Genomic DNA, 14,407 nt, shown 5'->3' with positions numbered 1-14,407 from the left:
TGTCCTATGGTATTTGCATTTGTCTCTCTGCCTCCCTCTTCTTCTCCCCCTTTCCTCTCCCCCATTTCCCGGGCCCTGTTCTCATGTTCCCTCTGTTCCCAGGACTCTTCCCCTGTGCTTTGACATCACTTACCAGCATGCACTGTTCGAACAGTATGTGTTATTTCTCAGCCACACAGCATCACTTCTGGTCAGTAGACATGTTTAGAAGGTTCTAGCCAGTCTCAGCCCCGAATGGTAATACCAAGAAGTTTTGCTGTTTACTTTGAGCAGCTTATCACGGGATTAAAAACTGAATAGAGGGTCCTGGGAAATGGCTCCGTGGGTAAGAGAGCTTGCTGTGCACGCTTGAGCGTCCTAGTTCCCAGTAAAAAGCTGGGAGTGGCCGGGCACATAACCCTGGAGCAGTGGGAGAAAGTGATTGAATTCTGCTGAAGCTTTCTGGATGCCAGTCTAGCTCAGGTTCAGTAAGAGACCCTGTCTTAAAGGGAATAAGACAGAGAGACACCTGACACCATTCCCCGATTTCCATATACATGTCAGCATGGGTGCATGCACCCACACATGTAAATGGGCACATACACCACACACAAAATGCCATACACATATACCACACACACACACAACTAACAACAGCAAAGAAAAGAGTTAATATTTTAAAGCTATCTGCACAGCCTTACAGACACTAGTTAGAGTTTTGTTTCTTTGGTTTTGTTTGGGCCATATTAAGGTTTGTATTTTTTATGAATTTTTTTTCATTTTCTCCCAATTTTTACATACATTTACCATCCTAACCATTTTAATATATAGCCCAGTGGTATTAAACGCATCCATCATGTTGTGCAAGAACATCCGAACCGTCTACCTCCACGGCTGTTTCCTGCCCAGCCTGAGAATGAAGCTAGGTTCTTGCTCACTCTGAGCTAGTGTTCTACCACTGAGCTATATCTCCATCCCTCTTTTTTCTTTTAAATTGCATTTATTTAGACTATGTGCATATGCGCACGCCAATGACACTCCTCTGGGGGTCAGAGGACAAGTTGCAAGAGTTAGTTCTCTCCATTTACCATTTGGTCCCCAGGGATCAAACAGTAAGCACCTTTACTTGACAAACCACCTTGCCAGCCTTATTTTGCCTTTTTCTTTTGAGAGACACACTAAGTGGCAGGCTAGGCTTGAACCCATTCTGTATAAGCCATGGCCCATTTGGTTCTCCAATTTGGGATCCTCCTGCCTCAGCCTCCCCAGTAGCTGGGTGTATGGCTCCTTCATTCTGTGAAACTGAAAGTGTGTATCCATTAAACATTTACTTTGCATTATCACCTCTCTTGGTCTCTGGCAGCCACTGTCTCTACAATTCTGTCTACTCCAGTTCTATCTAGAGCCACACAACATTTCTACCTTCCTTACTAGATTATTCTACTTAGTGCTGTGTCCTCAAGGTCCAGCCACGATGCAGCATGTGTTAGAATTACCTTCTTTTTAAAGGCTTAACATTTCAGTGTGTGTGTGTGTGTGTGTTACGCATATGTGTTTGTGTGTGTGCATATGATATTTGTTTATCTACTCATCCATCCAGGTGCAGTGGGTTTCTTGAGATCTGAACTTTCATCTCCTGGGGTAGATGCTCAGAAACAAAATTGCTGGGTCATATACTAGCTCTGTTTCTACATTTGTGAGAAGCCACAGTGGTGTTTTCTGTGCCAGCTGTACAGTTTTACATTTCTACCTACTAACATTGTTCAAGAGAGAGGTCCATTTTTCCATGTCTCCACCAGATTGTGGGAGGGGAGGGGGGCAGTCCTAATGTATAAAGTGATATGTCATTGTTATTTTGATGTGTATTTGTTTAATAATTTATGATGCTTAAAAAAACTTTTCCAGTGCTTATGGACCATCAACATATCATCTTTGGAGAATGTCTACTCAAGTCATTCCCATTTTTAATTGGTTGCTGTATTATTTTCTTCTGTGATGAACAAATGCCCACCGCAAACAAATTAAGGGAGGAGGGGCTTGTTTTGGCTCATGGTTTAGAGGTATCAAGAAACACCTGCGGACGGGGCATAGAGCATAAGCTCGTACCATGGTGTCCAGGAAGCAGACGAAGCCTTGCGTGGAAGGCATGCATGTCCTAAGCTGGCTTTCTCCTTTTGTCCCCGTTTATTGTCTAACCCCTCGACCTGGGTAGACAGTGCTTTTCACATTCATGGTGGGTCTTTAACCCAAGTGTGACCATCTTCAAATGCCCTCAAACATGTACCCAGAAGTATGTTTGACTACCTCAACGTCATTCTAAATGCATCCAAGTTAACAATCAAAATTAGCCCTTGGTCTTATACACTTTTTCTGTTGCTGTGATAAAAAGAACCTGGCCAAAGCAAATTAGTAGCAGGGGTTTGTCCTGCTTCAGGTAAGTTCCCAAATTAGGTGGTTGGTTTGATTTCTTTTTCGTTTAGAGGTTTTCTACGACAAGAGCTTGCTATGTAAACTTGACTAGAACTTTGTATGTAGACCAAATTGGCCTTGAACCTGAAGTGGATCCTCCCACTTCTGCCTCCTCCCACTGGGATTACAAGTGTGAGGCAGCACATCTGGCTTCTTTTTTGTTTTATTTTAACATAAACCTTTACAGCTATACATTTCTCATTACCTCTGCCTTTGCTGCATTTTATAGGTCTTGGTAGGTTGTGCCTTCAACTTCATTGGTTTATTTTTTCTTTTAATTTTTTTTTAAGTTTTTTTCCCCTATGTTTTGAAGAATCTAATATTAGGTTAATAATTATTATATTTCTACCTGCATTAAACTTTTTATTAATGTATAATATCCTTCCTTGTCTCTTGACAACTTTTTGATTTAAAGCCAATTTCATGTGACATCCATATGACAACTCTTGCTCTTTTTTAAATGCCTTTTTGGTGATGCATTCTTTTCTGTCCTTTGATTTTCAAACATAGTTGTTTATTTAGGTCTGAGATGAGTCCCTTATAGGTATCATCTGGCTGGATTATGTCTCATCTACTCTAAACTCTGTAGATATTGGTTGGAGCATTTACTCTTCACATGTAAACTAATCACTGAGGGATCCTCTTCATTTTGCTGTTTATTTGCAATTTATCTTTGGGGTGTTTTTTATTTCCTGTATTGATTTTTTAATTTGCCTTTTGTTGAATTTTATAGTGGAATATTTAAATTCCTTTCTTATTTTCTTTTATATACATTTTATTGCTATAAGCTTTGTGATTACCATAAGAATTACATTCAATATGCTAAAGTCATAACACTCTAATTTGAATTTATAACATCTTCTGTAATATACAAAGACTTCTGTTCCTTTAATAGCTGTTTCCCAGATCTTTATTTTACATTTATTTATTTATTCATTCATTAATTTATTTAGTATACTTATACAAAATAAATTCATACAGTATACAACCCACATGGGTTCCAGAGACCGAACACAGGTCACCAAGCTTGGCTGCAAGTACTTTACCCACTAAGCCATCTTGTTGGCCCTGTGCCCCACCTCTTTTTTCTTGTTTGTTGGGATAAGATTGTAATATGAATTCCCTAGGTAATCAAGGCTGGCATCAAACTCACAGAGATCTACCTGCTTCTGCCTCTTAAGTGCTAGGCCTCAAGTCATGCCACCATGCATCTTTTTCTTTTTGCTATCACAGAATTATGTTTTTTTTTAAGAAACTTTGCGCCCACAAACAGAAACTAATCATTCTCTTAAATAATGTTGGGGAAAAAAAATCTTACAAGCTAAAATTGTATAAACACCAACTTTTATCATTGTCCATATAGTTACCTCTATTACATCCTTATTTCTTCAGATAGTTTTGAGTTACTGCTAAGCTCCCTTAACTCACTCTGAAGAGTTCCCCTGAGCATTCTTACAAGATGAACATAACACATTCTTTTAGCTGGGAATTTCTTCACTTCTCTCTTACTTTTAAAGGACATTGGATTCTTGGCTAATGCTCCCTTGTTTATTTAGTTGGCTATTTTTAAAGACAATTTGAACATACTGTCTTCTGCCCATGAAAGTTTCTATGAAAACTGCAGGTGGTCTTACTGGGGAGTCCCTTGTATGTGATACTTTCCTACTACTTTCCTCTGGTTGCTTTCAAGATTCCTTGATTTTTGTCTGAGTTTAGTCTTTAAAATTCATCTCACTTGGGGTTTGTAGTACTTCTTGGGTGTTTATAACTATGACTTTTATTACATTGGGGGATTTTTTTTCAGGCATTACCATTGTTAATCCTCTCTTTTAATCCAGAATGAATATTTCCTCCCACAATGCACATATTCATTGGCACAATGATTAATCTTCACTGTCAACTTGACTGTATTTAGAAACACCAGGGAAGCACACCTCTGGGGATGTCTACAAAAGCATTTTCATAAAGATTTGAGTGAGCAAGGGGAGACCCACCCTTAATTTGAGTCCCATCATCCCATGGGCTTGTATCATCATCCCATGGGCTTGTACTGGGTCAAAAGAACGCTGAATGACACCAGCATTCACCTCTCAACACCTTTACATGGAACTGACACTAATGACCTCACTCTGTTACCACACCTTCCTTGCCATAATGGACGTTACCACACCTTTCCTGCCATATGGATTGTATGTATCTCTAAGACCTGGGAAACCAAAATAAACTTCTTCTTCAGTTTCTTCTGTCAGGTGTTTTGCCAAATCACTAATACAGCTGGCTTGATGCACAGGTCCCTTAAGCACCACATCATTTCTTCCTTCTTTGTATATTTACATTTGTGTGTGTGTGTGTGTGTGTGTGTGTGTGTGTGTGTGTGTGTGTGTGTCATTGCTAAGAGAATAGCCAGCCTTGTTTTGTTGTTGTTGTTTGTTTTAATTTTTGTTCTGTTTTTGTTTGTTTGTTTGTTTGTTTGAGATAGGGTTTTGCACTGGCCTGGGTCTCAGCTGCAGTAGGCTGGCTGACCAGCAAGCCTCAGGCACCTGTCTGATTCCATGTCAATCAGCATTGGGCCAAAAAGTGAACAAAACAGTGCCCAGCATTTATGTGGGATGAACTTGGTTGTCCAAGCGTGCAAGGCAGACCTTTACCAACTAAGACATCTCTCCTAACTCCAATTGTTTTAACTGCCTGATTTTTCCAAATTGATCATATCTCTCCTCCTAGTTTCAATTTCTTTCTTCTCCCTGATCAACTGTGTCCCAGAAACCTTCTAGGAAAATGATCCTTTTGAAGTTCTGGTTTTCAGCTATAGAATTTACTTTTGATTTCTGTTAGAAATTCTGTCTCAGCCGGGTGGTGGTGGCGCACGCCTTTAATCCCAGCACTTGGGAGGCAGAGGCAGTCGGATTTCTGAGTTCAAGGCCAGCCTGGTCTATAGAGTGAGTGCCAGGACAGCCAGGGCTACACAGAGAAACCCTGTCTCGAAAAACCAAAAAAAAAAAAAAAAGAAAGAAATTCTGTCTCTTTGTGGCTGTTTCTCTTCTCCACATACTTCATGTCCTTGACTGTTTCCAGTTTTTCCCTTAGTTCCTTGTGCACTTTAAGATGGTTATCGAAGTTTTTGTCTACTATATCTGTCTAGAAGGCCTGCCACCAGATCCTTTTCAGGGACACGATTTATTTTTTCTTTTGAATGAGCCACGTTGCATTATTTCACCGTATGCCTTATGGTCTTCTTGTTAAAAACTAGGCACGCAGGGGCTAAAGAAATGTCTCAGTGCTTAAGAGCACTTGCTGCTCTCGCAGAGAACCCGGGTTTGGCTGCCAGCACCCACATGGCAGCTCAAAACCATTCATCACTCCAGTTCCAGTGGATTCAATGCCATCTTTTAAATACTGACATTCAAATGGCACGTGTACATATATACAGGCCAAACATTCATACACATTAAATAAATCTCAAAAGAAGTTGTCGTTGTCGTTTTGTTGTAAACTACACACCCTAATCTGATAGTGCAATGACTCTGGAAACTAGATTCTCCTCCTTCCCTGGGGTTTGCTGAGTTTTAAAACTTGTGACTGCCTTTGTGCCCTTGATCATGACAAGTAGATCCTCTAAAGTAGTGGCCCTGAACCTGTGCAGAGTGACCCCCTTAGGATCAAAACACTCTTTCCCAGTAGTCACCTAAGGCCTTATCAGATATTTACATTATGATTTATAACAGTACCAAAATTACAGTTATGAAGTAGCCATAAAAATAATTTTATGGCCGAGGTCACTGCAACATGAGGAACTGTGTTACAGGGTCACAGCATTAGGAAGGCTGAGAACCACTGCTCTCAGGTCTTTCCGGATCTTGTGCCTTTCTTTAGAAATACATGCTCATTTCTCAGTTTTTCTGGATATGTTATATCTTTGAAATGTCATGATTATAGTATTTGATTGCCCAAAAGGAAAAAAAAGATACATAAAAAAAAAAAAAAGATTCACTTTTTTAAATCCGCTAGATTCAACATAGGAGATCATCACATCAGCCAATACAGGAAATCAAGCCAGCCTGGGAGATCAGTAGGGGAAGGCGCAATGCCAGAGGCACTTTCCTCTTTGCCTGCACCCTTTTGATTAGAAACACCAGCCAATGGTCAGAGCACAGACCCCAGATGACTAAAGAACAGGATCCTTGCTGCCCACCTCGGATACCACAGGCCACCGGCAGATTGAGCTAGGAACATACGGAGAAAAAGTAAAATTGTGACTGTGCTAAGAGTTGAAGTTGAGGGGCTGGAGAGATGGCTCAGGGGTTAAGAGCACTGATTGCTTTCCCAGAGGTCCTGAGTTCAATTCCCAGCAACCACATGGTGGCTCACAACCATCTGTAATGCTATCTTCTCTTCTCTTCTGGTGTGTCTGAAGACAGCGACGGTGTACTCATATAAATAAAGTAAATAATCCTTTTTGAAAAGAAAAGAGTTGAAGTTGATTAAATTATCTGCACTTTAAGGATCAAGCCTTCTCCTAGAAGTGGCAAGCTTCCGGTCTAAAGCAGATCCATTGGGCAGACTATGCTCTTGCAATGGGGTCAAGATGGGAATGCCCGGTGCTTCCCACTCCGACTTCTCCCCAGAAGTCTCACAAGGTTTTACTTTTCTCCTGAGCTGTGAAATAATATTGTAAAGTAGACTTTTGCTTTTATCTGAGAAAAAAATAATTCTGGCCACATGTATTTGCTTAATAAAATTTTACTATTAAACTTTGCTCTAAAGTATAATGATTCATAATATATATATATATGTGTGTGTATATATATATATATATATGTATAAATACATTTTAAAATCTCTGTTTCTTTCTTTAGAGAGTATATGATAATGCTTTAAAAACTAAAAAGCACTCTGTGAATTTGGAGGTCAATACACATTGACCAACCGGGAATATTTCTTAATTCATCAGGGTTAGATGATGTTGACAGTGTATAAGGTTGAGTCTGACTCCAGCACTCAATGTCTGGGACCCTTGATCTCTAATCTAGTGAGCTTGGAAAGAAGATAGAACCAGAAAAAAATAAAACAGAGAATGGGGGGGGGGAGGGACTAGCATGTAAGGTTTATTATTAGAATTAGAAGTTTCTTCCCTGGATGCTTTCTTTATCATGGCAGCATGCAAAGATGGGCAAGCTGGTAAGCGAGAAGGCAGACATCTTCTGTCTTGGGCTCTCACACTTGACCAGGGCACTCACCGTGAGACTCCATTCTCACCCATTAGGTAGCAGAACAGGAGGCTGGTGGAGCTCAGCGAATGCTGTCTGTGGCCAGTCCACGGAAGTTTAGAACCCCTGTGCTGCTGCCCCCCAGTGGGGCCCATCTTCAGAGGTGGGACCTTGAAGATGCAATGTAGTCGTCAGAGCTCCGCCCTAGTGAACGAGTTAATGCTGTTTCTACGAGAATGGACAGGTTATTGGGGCCGTGTTCCATGTTGAAGGAAGAGTCTCTTGATCACATTCACACATAGTTGCCCCCCTGCAGCAGCAACAAGGGCCTTTGCCAAACGCAGACAGTTCACCTTGGACTTGCCAGCCTCCAGAACTATAACAATGAAATCTCAGTCTAGATACATCTGGGCTCAGATATCCTGTTACAGAAGCACCAAACAACAACAACAACAAAACAAACAGACAAAAAAAAAAAAAAAAAAAACCCTAAGCCATCAAATTGTGGCTGTTGCTATAACAAATAAGTCAAGGACACATTTGTGTAGGCACACAGCAAGCTTTAAAGCTGGGTAATGAGTAGAGGCAGAAGGAATCTGGAGAGTCAAGCTAGAAACACTGTAGATTGTTAACAGAGGAAGACTAATTCTGAGTGCCGCTAAGAAGACAAGAACACCAGGCAAATTTTAAATAATCTTAGGAATGACTGTCCTGGGCCACACAGTGAGATGCTGTCCAAGAATAGACTACATGTATAATGATGGTCTCATAAATTTCCACTTGCTCTTGAGAATGAGCATTAGCTAATTATGGCATCATTTCCATAGGAGTGTACCGTAACCCACTGCTGATACGTTGGCAGTGAGGCTGCTCTAAGCCAACCCATTGCCTGACAACTGTATAAAAGGTTAGCACACGTAGAATGCGTAGCACAAAGTGCCTCCTGATGGTAGCAAGCGATTAGGTTGCCAATGTATGTGCTTATAGCATACTTTTTAGCATTATTTCAGAGTGTGTTTCTATTTACTAACAATTATTGTGTTGTAAAGCAGCCGTGTTATGCTGCCACTGGCTCCATACATCTCTTGTTCACTAGTCTCTGAACACTACAATCTGGCCAGGTACCAGTATCCAGCTCACACAGAGGACACTAAATGGCTGACTATACTGTGGATAGGTTTAGATCTCTGTAAGTGTTTCCTGTTCTATTAGCGAGACATAACTACATCTCCACACCCTCCTGGAAATGTAACTCCATTGTGAAGTGGTGTGTGACCACCTGCCTATGCTTAAATACTTGTGCTCAAAACGCACAAATACAGATAACAGGCGGCCACTCCACCTAGGTTCCAGAGGGAAAGAGGTATTCAGAATTGGAGTTTGAATGCAACTGCATAGAGCTTAGCAGGGCTTGTCTGAATGCTAGGATTTTGTGGTGGGCAGACTTTAAGAGCAATAAACTAAGATGTCTGGTAGAAAGAGTATCTAAGCCATGAAGAACTCAAGGTACCACACTGCTGAGTTTGGCCCCATACAGTAAGGAAAGAAAACAGAAATGATTTAACTGCGAAATTCATAATTAAAAGGGAAGCAGAAAGGGAGGATTTGGAAACCTCTCAGCCTGTCCATGTATAGAATAAAAGATCCGTGTTTGGGAGTGACTGCAAAGGGTGGGGCCCAGCAACTGTTTGCTCAAGACATTAACGGATACAAAGAAGACAGCTTCTAATCCTCTAGTCAGCAAAAGACCCCGAAGGTATTTCAGAGAATATCCAGGCAAGCTAAGACGGTAAGCGTAGTATTTCCAGAGATGTGCCCACAGAACTTCAGCTCTCGCTGTCCTGTACCTCAGGACCCTGCTTTCTGAATTCTGACACAGCATCCCTCAGCAGTCTGAGCCATGGTCCAAGGTGGGGGATATGGGGCGGGCATGTGACTCCACCCACTGCTCTGGAAGGCACAGGCTTCCGGAGCTCTGGCATTATCCACCTTTATGGTTGTAAAATCACTGGTGCCATGGTGGCCTACCTAGACTTCAAGCGATGTCACTGACAGCTTGGGGATCCAGGTAGAAACCTGCCTGGGTCGAGTAAGCACTGCAGAAGAGTTCATCCTAAGGCAATGCTTACCCGAGCTGGGGGGGGGGGGGGCAGGGTAACCCCTGAGAGCACGGGGATGTAGGAATACATACTTGCTACTGTTCTTGTTGCCGGGAGAAAAACAAGACAAAGGGAACTTAAGGCATAACCCATCCTGGCAATGAAGGCAATATGGTGGCCAGAGAGGCTCTAGCTGTCGTAGCAGGGGCATGATACAACGGGTCACATTTCACCTACAGTAGACACTTTCTTCTTTTTTCTTTTTTATTCAGACAGGGATTCTTAGCATATGGGATCCTGCTGCATACATTCAAGGTAGATGCTTCCTCCTCAGTTAAAACTCTGTAACAGCGTCTTTTCAGACTCACCCAGAAGTGAGTCTCCTAGATCATTCTATAGCCAGTCAAATGGACCGTGAGGATTAGCCATTGCAGGCCTTATATATTAGCACGTAGCTCAGGTCTAGGAAGTGTGCAGGGGGGAACGCCAAGCTGTGAGGGTTGCTGGGTAGACCGAGTAGCGAAGCCAGATGAGTAAGACCGCCTCAAATTTTGGGGGCCAACCCACTGCTGCACCTTGTCTAGAGTGTGAGACATGGCATCAAAAGAGGTTATTCTGGGGTCTTAAGATTTAATGATATTTCCTCTCTTGTATTTTAGACTAAGAAGAAGCAATTAACCCTTTTTTCCTATTAAGATGAAAGTCTTTATCCTAAGCCTCTTTGCTTGTCTTGTTTAGAAGCAAGTGACATTTAATTCCACAGATTCTCATCGAGGAGAAATTTGCCTCATGAGTAAATTATGACATGGAGTTAAAAACTGAGTTAAGACCAGTGCTGTTGAAATAGACTGGATTGATTTTACATGAGGACATGATTAGGGGCCTGCTAAGGCAGAACGCTATGGTGAAAATATGTCCACTAAAGTTCATGCTTTGGAAACTTAATTCCCCGGTTCCACTGTGTCAAGAGGGAGATTTCTGAGAGGCGATTAGCATGTCAGAGCTCCACCCTCCCTCAGGTGTGTAAGTGTGGTCTCTTACCAGTATTCTGCCAAAGCATGACACAACAGAAGACTATTTTTTTTAAAGTGCCTTTGGCTAGCAAGATGGCTCAAATGGATAAGGGATATGTGCTTGCCATCAAGCCTGAAGACATGAGTTTGGATCCTCGAACCTGAGTGGTGGGAAGAGGAAATGTACTTCCACAGGCTGTTCTCTGGCTTTGATATTCAGTAGCTTAGGGTAATTGGTCTTACTCTTTAAAACAAAAAAAAATGTGACCTTCACCTATCCGGTTGTTAACTTTTGTGTTAGTCCATTTTCAGTTGCTATAATGAGAACCCCGAGACTAGATTCTCCATGAGGAAAAATAGATTTGTTTAGCTTACAGTCTTATTAACTGAAGGTCACAAGTATGGGCCAAACGTGAATTATATTCATAGTGGCAGATGTGTGTGTGTGTGTGTGTGTGTGTGTGTGTGTGTGTGTGTGTGTGTGAAAGAGAGAGAGAGAGAGAGAGAGAGAGAGAGAGAGAGAGAGAGAGAGAGAATGAGAGAAGTGCTTCACTTCTTCCTAGAGTCATTCCACTAATGGCCGTTCCACATTAAGTTCCATTTTTTAAATCCCCTCTTTCTTGATGTCACCACACTAGGGACTAAACTTTGGGAAGTGATCCAAACCTTCCTGAACTATAGCAGTTTCCCAAATGAAGGCTCTCACTGCCCAACTCTCATTAACAAAAGATGCACATAGGACCTCCTATGTATAATGTTCCTCTAAGTTCGCAGCAGCACAGACACAGGAGTGTATCAGTCTTTCTTATCCTAGAGTCACGAGAAATCACAGCACACACAGGAAAGCCTCTAACACTGGAGAGCTTGTGATGTTAACGTGAAGTTGCCAAACCCTCATGGAGGCTCAAGAGGAGCCACTATTCAACATTAAGTTACTGTATATGGTTGTTTCCTAAGTCTGTTGCATCTAGGAGAACAGACAGTCATTATATCTATATTTAACACTGGGCAGCAAAGTCTGCAGGGAGTGAAGGAAAGAGACCAGCTTTGTCCCTGGAGCTTGATGGCTGAAGTGACAGAGAGCCGGGAACTTTGAGGAAGGAGAAGCATTTAGGATGAGCTAAACATGATGATGATGAACACAGACAAGAGCTTTAGGACACCAGGGGTGTGGTAAGAAGCACATAGTTCCCTTGGCCAAAGCACAAGGACAAGTTAGAGTGTTGAAGAGAAGTTACAGTTGGAGTTGAAAGCTGGTACCAGAGCAAGGAAGGCCGTGAGTGCCAGGCCAGGCTTCCCAGACCGTGTCATTGGTGCCACGCTGAATCCTCTGCCCTCTGCCTGTCAAGCGTATCTGTGTGAGCCAGCAGTTATAATTCCCTGGGAACTTTTTATTTCTTGCCACTTTAAGTTAGCCTACCACCCCCACCCCCCAAAAAAACCCATTTGAGAAATAGCAATTTTGAAAATTTTGCAAGAGATGTATGCTTACTGTAAAAGACATTGGGAAACAGAGGGAAAGGTACAAATCAAGTAAGACATGGTTCTGAAGCCTACCATTCTAAGCATTTGTAAGGCTGACATTTTTCACCCCTGTTTTGTTTCTGTTTCTACCTGAGTTTTCAGACCTAACACAGTTCAAGGGCTACCCTACGGTAGAAGAGGTCCTCTGAAAACACAGTACTGTATCGGGAACACGTGGCCTGTTTGCCAATTTTCCTGATGTTGAGCAAGTTGGTTGCTCGTATTTATTTTGTGTTAAATAAATTTGCCACTTGCTGTGGCACACACCTTTAGTCCTAGCACGATGCAGGCAGATCCCATAGATCTTTGAGCTCAAGCCCCCCCCCCCCAAAAAAAAAAAACTCCAAAAAAATGTTTCCTTGTTAATGGACAAGAACGTACCCTCCCCTAGTTTATATTGTGCATTCTTCTAAGCTCTTTGGGAACAAAAACTCATTTAATCCTTACAATAGTACATGGATGATGACATAGACTCATATCGCTGTTTTACAGATAAGCAAGTTACAAGACAGACTAGGAAGCGCAGACAAAAGAGCAACGCCCTGAACACCAGAGCAAACAAGAAATAACTGATAAAAAGCAGTAGAACTTTTCCCAAATCTTAGTGTCTTTGCGAAAACTGGCTTCAAGACAGTAAATATCGAGGTTACATTAGAAAATTATTCCAGGAAAAAAAACAAAAAAAAAAAAAACAAAAAACAAAAACCTAAGGCTCTTTTTGCTTTTCCACAAAGACTCTGATGTTCAGATGGAAAATGAGTTTGTGTTTTAACAGGTAGTAACTAGTGGCTATTTCTGTGAGGCTTTGAGTAAGAACAGTGAATATTCAGGACAGGTGCCATGGCAGATTAGTTCCCACAGCCCCTCCATGCAGGGCCTGGAATCACCATGAAAAGACAGTGGCAGGGCACAAGCTGGTGTTGCTTCATGTAGCTAGTAAGTAGCAGCATCCAGCCCTGATCCTGTGGGCTCTGCTTTTAATCCCTGGAGCTACCAGCTGTTAATTAGTAAGCTAAGCATCTTGCCAGGACCAGCTTCTTCCTTCTTTCCTAACTGAATTGTTCAGCAAACATGGTGACAGGCAGGGTGGCAGTTATTGGTTCTTTGGCAAATGGAAAGATTGTATATTTTTGGGTAAAACTAACCCCAAAGCCTCATTTTATTCCTGTATCCTTTGGCCCACACTGATCTTACTGCTGGATTTTCTTAAAATACTGAATGGCTAGGAAAGGAGACCTCTAGGACAGAGGGAACTCAATCCTTACAAGAATGAATTCTGTTTCAGATCATATGGTCAAGATCTTAGTGTGGTATGCTAACATCCTTAGACTCTGCAGGCTCCAGGCCAGCAGTTCTGCTGAGAGTGTGAACAAACCCATTGAGACAATAATACGGGATTGGGGGTGGGGAGGTGGGGCAGTCTTTTTATGCTTCCAGAAGGCTTATCAAACCATTTCTGGAAGAAAGCTGCCCAAAACAAACAAACACAAAACAAAACCCCATAAAGACAGGAAACAGTGGGATGCATTTAAAAAGCTGGGACACTATGTTGAGTCATGTTATACAAACGGCTGGTCCTTGGAGGTAGCAGTTTAAAATTACCAAATGGAATGAGTGGCCAACCCACTGCCACCACTGCCACACGGGGCAGGTAGATGAAGGTACCCAGAAACTCACCTGCAGCCAAACCACGTGGTTCAGATCAACGGAGAACACCCAGAGGCCTGTCTGCTGTGTGGCTCACTTCCCCTCAGTAGAAGTGATGGGCAAGTATATGGTAGACAGATGGGAGAGAATCAAAAATAGTTTGAGCATCATAAAGAGAGGTACAATGGAGAGGAATAGCCTGTCCCACCTGCCACCTTAGGTTATGATGAAGTCCTAGCCATGTCTAGGTCCATGGCCATGCAATAGCAGGTGGCAAGAGGCAAGGAGGTGGCAGGCATCTCTGCCACGCCCACATCACCTCAAGGCAGCACAGTAGAGCTAGCTGGCCCTACTCTTTGCCAGCTGAAGCTTTGGGTGAGCTAGCCTGGGCAGTGCCGGAGTGCTCACCCTGAAGGTGTGGGTGTGGGTGAGCTGGAGTGCTGACCAACTCTGCTGTCACCAGGCCCAG

The sequence above is a fragment of the Arvicanthis niloticus genome, chromosome 28 (genome assembly GCF_011762505.2).
Source record: "Arvicanthis niloticus isolate mArvNil1 chromosome 28, mArvNil1.pat.X, whole genome shotgun sequence".
NCBI lineage: Eukaryota > Metazoa > Chordata > Mammalia > Rodentia > Muridae > Arvicanthis > Arvicanthis niloticus.
The sequence above is the reverse complement of the archived record's forward strand: the minus strand, read 5'-3'. Positions refer to the sequence as shown.